We start from the raw sequence: 4,963 nt of genomic DNA on the forward strand, positions 1-4,963 counted from the left end.
ATCTATGAGGGTGCCCGTGTTTCAGGCTTTGGGGAGGTACCTGGTAGGTTCATTGATAATTGTGAGATTGAGGGCATCAAGCTTAGATTGTAGGATGGCTGGGGTGTTAAGCATGTTCCAGTTTAGGTCGCCTAGCAGCACGAGCTCTGAAGATAGATGGGGGGCAATCAGTTCACATATGGTGTCCAGAGCACAGCTGGGGGCAGAGGGTGGTCTATAGCAGGCTTCAACCATGAGAGACGGAATCTAAAACAAAAATCCAGAAAATCACATTGAATGATTTTTAAGTAATTAATTAGCATTTTATTGAGACCCAGAGTTACTTCTGCTGCAGAGGATAAGTTCATTAGAGTTACCAGCCTCAGAAATTGCTGCCCAATAAATGCTTCACAGAGTTGAATGAACAGACACATCTCAATATCAACTGTTCAGAGGAGACTGTGTGAATCAGGCCTTCATGGTCGAATTGCTGCAAAGAAACCACTACTCAAGGACACCAAAAAGAAGAAGAGACTTGCTTGGGCCAAGAAACACAAGCAAGCCTTCACATTGACCCTGTACTGGTACCTCCTATATATAGCCTCCACATTGACTCTGTACTGGTACCTCCTGTATATAGCCTCCACATTGACCCTGTACTGGTACCTCCTGTATATAGCCTCCACATTGACTCTGTACTGGTACCCCCTGTATATAGCCTCCACATTGACTCTGTACTGGTACCCCCTGTATACAGCCTCCACATTGACTCTGTACTGGTACCCCCAGCCTCCACATTGACTCTGTAGCCACGGTATAGTTTTTTTATTGTGTAATTTTTTTTCTCATCTCTTATTTTTCTTAACTACATTGTTGGTTAAAACTTGTTATGGAGCAAGCGAATTTTCGCAGTCTTAAAAAAAAAAATCGCGCAACATTTCAGCGCCCTGCTATTCATGCCAGGAATATGGTACGTTCATTTGGTTAGTTTGTGTGGAAAGGAAACAGTCAGACCTTTCCAAAAGTGTTTAAATAACGCCTGTGCCATTTACAGAACGTGCGTTTCGGTCGAATAGGTCATGAAAATCTGTTCACTGAAAGTGTAAAAATATATTCTTCCGCGCCTACAGGCAATTGTTTACAGAGAACAGAATTAAATAGAGCCGCGTTCTCATTGGCTACAGCTTCCCCATGCTGTCTACAGTTACGTCATTAGTTTCGCAATTGATTCTTGGTCTAACCCAAACAAGAGAACTACTTTCCTACTGCCACCGCCCAGATTTTCGAGCGACCATTTTCAAACATGTTTTTCTCCACGGACCAGCTAACGATTCCACACGGTCTCCTGAGGTATTTTATCGCTTACTAACGTGTACTAATACCTAAAGTAGCATTACAAAAGTATTTCGAAGTGTTTTGTGAAAGTTTATCGTCGACTTTTGGCATTTTAAAAAATGACGTTACGTTATAAAATGCTAATTTTTTACTCCATTCCCAAGGTATTCCTAGCTCGATATCTAGGCTATATATGGACCGATTTAATCGAAAAAAAGACCCTAAATGATGTTTATGGGACATCTAGGAGTGCCAAGAATGAAGCTCGTCAAAGGTAAGGAATGTTTTATATTTTATTTCAGCCTTTTCGTTTGCGAGCGCTAACGAAAAATCTGTCGTTTTTGTAATGCTGCATTTATGTGAGGCTGCATGGTACAGATAATAGCGTCTCATGCTTTCCCCGAAAAGCATTTTACAAATCTGACTCGGTGAATAGATTCACAACGAGTGTAGCTTTAATTTGGTATATTGGATGTCAATTTTTATGACATTTTGATTTTTATCATAAACTATGCGTGGTGCACTTGAAATTTCAGAAATTTCGATTCCCTATGAGGAACCGCTTCCATAACAAGTTTTAAGGGCTTGTCAGTAAGAATTTTACGGTAATGTCTACACCTGTTGTAGCTTTGTAGCGTAGCTTTAAGGGAATAGTATGGTCACATCTAGATAAAAAATTAACAGAGTAAATGTGTATAAACACACTACCTATTCAAAGTATTTATGCATCATCTACATATTCATATTAAGCTTCTACGTCTGTGTACAGGAAAGTATTAGTTGTAAGACGTAAGAGAGAATATATCAGCTCATTGTTAAATTATTATGACGTTCTTTCCAATACAAAAAGTGTAGTAACTGTTTCCAAACTGTGTTACCGACTCCAGTCAGCAGATGGCGATGTGAGTCTTTCAGGTGATGATTCTTCCGTGACGTATAATGGACTGGACGGACGCTTCTTCAGGAACAACAACACGGATACTCTTTCAACCACCTCTTTAGCTTGCTAGCCAACATAAAACTGAAAGATTGACGCTTTAGATCATCTTAATGTACATGATCTAATCTCAGTGTTTTAAACACAGTTCTGTTGACGTATTAACTGGTTAACTGTAACCTAATTTGCAAACTTGTTATATATTGATACTGAGCCTAGCACTAGGCAAGTCGCTAATAATAAATCCCTGACCATGAGCTCACTAAACTACTCATCCCCTGCTAAAGAAGAGGATGTCTGCTGTACGGAGAAAGAAGCTCTGGCGCTGAACATTGTCGTGGAAGATGAAGAGGTTGATGTTACAGTGAAAGAAGAGAAAGAACCTTTTAGAATGAAAAAGGAGGAAGAGGAGACTGTTATAGTGAAGGAAGAAGATGCTGTTATAGTGAAAGAACATTTCAGAATGAAAAAGGAGGAAGATGAGACTGTTATAGTGAAGGAAGAATCTTTCAGAATGAAAAAGGAGGGAAGATGAAGGAAGAGCTGTTATAGTGAAGGAAAGAAGACTGTTATAGTGAAAGAAGAGAAAGAATCTTTCAGAATGAAAAAGGAGGAAGAGGAGGCTGTTATAGTGACAGAAGAGAATGAACTGTTTAGAGAGGAAGAGGATGCTATCTCAATAAAGGTGAAGGAGGAAGACATTTTGGCAGTGAAAGAGGAGACAGAATATCAGATTAACACCAGTGAGTACTGTCTTCAACAGGGACACAAACTATGCCGTTGTTGAACTAATGTGTGGTTTTAAAGTGACATTCTACTGAAGTTCTACACTTGAATATGTTGTTCAGTACTGTAGGAAATGTTTACGGGTCAATCTGCCTTTGGTACATATATTTTAGGGACTTTTCAATTAAATGTGTTGAATTCTCCATGTGGTCTATATTAAAGTTCCCCTCATCTAGTATAACAGGCTTTTAAAATTCACTATTGAAACAAAATCTCTACTTAAAATATCAAAGGGATGGAAAATTTACATTTACATCACAATCAATATTTTATAAAATCATGATGAAAGTGGCCCTTTTTAGACATATTAATGCCTCTTGTAAGACTCTGATTGTAATAGAAGATCATACGTTTACAATCTGTTTGATGTTCTCATTCACACAGGAGAGAGACATGACTATGGTGGATCCTCTGGGGAGCCTCAACAACATCCTGATGCTGACGAGACAGAGAAGAGTCTCTCCAGATCAGAACACCAGATGGTACAGCTTGGTCTGGTCTAGCATACAGCTTGGTCTGGTCTAGCATACAGCTTGGTCTGGTCTAGCATACAGCTTGGTCTGGTCTAGCATACAGCTTGGTCTGGTCTAGCATACAGCTTGGTCTGGTCTAGCATACAGCTTGGTCTGGTCTAGCATACAGCCTGCTCTCTCTGGGTCTGGGCTGGGTTTCTGTAAAGCACTTTATGACAACAGTGGCATCAGCATCCATAATGATATGTGTCTGTGTCCCCTCTTTATGGTTACCAGGACAACGCTAGCCCTTCCTCCCTCCCGGAGTCCCTGTATCGTTCCTCTCCCAGTAGCGCCTTACTGCTGGGTATAAAGAGGTTGTCTGTGCTGCTGGTGGACTGCAGGAAAACAACGGGGCTGAGTGGAACTGTGGGAGGAGGAGAAGAGAAGAAAGGATCAGATTTGACTCACCAAAGTAAGTGCTGTAGTTTAGTTTGAACAAATACAATAGATCTGCCCACCGGTATCTGTTACCAGGACAACCAGCAGAGTTCTGTTAGTTGACAGGAAGATAGACTGGTATCTGTTACCAGGACAACCAGCAGAGTTCTGTTGACAGGAAGATAGACTGGTATCTGTTACCAGGTTGACCAGCAGAGTTCTGAGTTGATAGGAAGATAGAGTAGTGTATATGGATGTTATGAATATCATAACACTGAAAAGGATTCTGCCAATGAAAAGAGAGAAACCAATAGACTATAAAACCTTGATGAAAGTTAGCTTTGGAGGAAAGTTTCAAGATGACCTGATATAAGGTGCTTGTTTTTCAAAAACGTTTCCATAAAACATTATGGATGTTACATTGCCTGTCCCAGTCAACCCCCCTATCTTTACAAGACTGTAGAACAGGCAAACTAAACTCAAGACACTGTTAATTAATGAACTAATACTGGAGGAAAGCTGTGACCAGGCTGCCCACTCAAGAGAAAGCTTCAAACTGTAACCAGTGCCTGCAACCTGGTTCAGGTTATCAATCAACCTACCAGGGTAGTGAGAAACAGTAGAGGAATAAAATCATCAATGTGGGTTGATCATATCTTTACATTTGTGACATCATGTCTTTGAATACAGCCAGTGTGTCTATGTATGCGGATAACTAACACTATACACACATCAGCTACCACGGTGACAGATATGACAGCAACTAGTCTACAAATGCCACAAATGTTCCAACTTCAATTAATTATTTCTCAATTATGCTTTTTAAAGGAGAAGTTTACCCAACATCCAGAAACTCCTAAGTGGATTCCATACACTGAAACTAGTCCAGTGGAGTTTTCCCTCTCTCTCTCAGCTGCTCTCCCTCTCTCTCTCAGCTGCTCCCCCTCTCTCTCCCTGTAGTGCTGTACTGAAACAGCTGCTCCCCCCCTCTCTCCCTGTAGTGCTGTACTGAAACAGCTGCTCCCCCTCTCTC

General features: G+C 40.8%; 1 long non-coding RNA gene across 1 annotated transcript; it reads left to right on the plus strand.

Moving 5' to 3' along the window:
* Window positions 1-1,133: 1,133 nt before the first annotated feature.
* Window positions 1,134-2,750, plus strand: LOC135567196 (uncharacterized). The gene is made up of 3 exons (XR_010462290.1): window positions 1,134-1,329; window positions 1,479-1,588; window positions 2,202-2,750. It is a non-coding gene; the product is annotated as an uncharacterized LOC135567196 (long non-coding RNA).
* The last annotated feature ends 2,213 nt before the right edge of the window (window positions 2,751-4,963 follow it).

Source organism: Oncorhynchus nerka, unplaced genomic scaffold (genome assembly GCF_034236695.1).
Source record: "Oncorhynchus nerka isolate Pitt River unplaced genomic scaffold, Oner_Uvic_2.0 unplaced_scaffold_2406, whole genome shotgun sequence".
NCBI lineage: Eukaryota > Metazoa > Chordata > Actinopteri > Salmoniformes > Salmonidae > Oncorhynchus > Oncorhynchus nerka.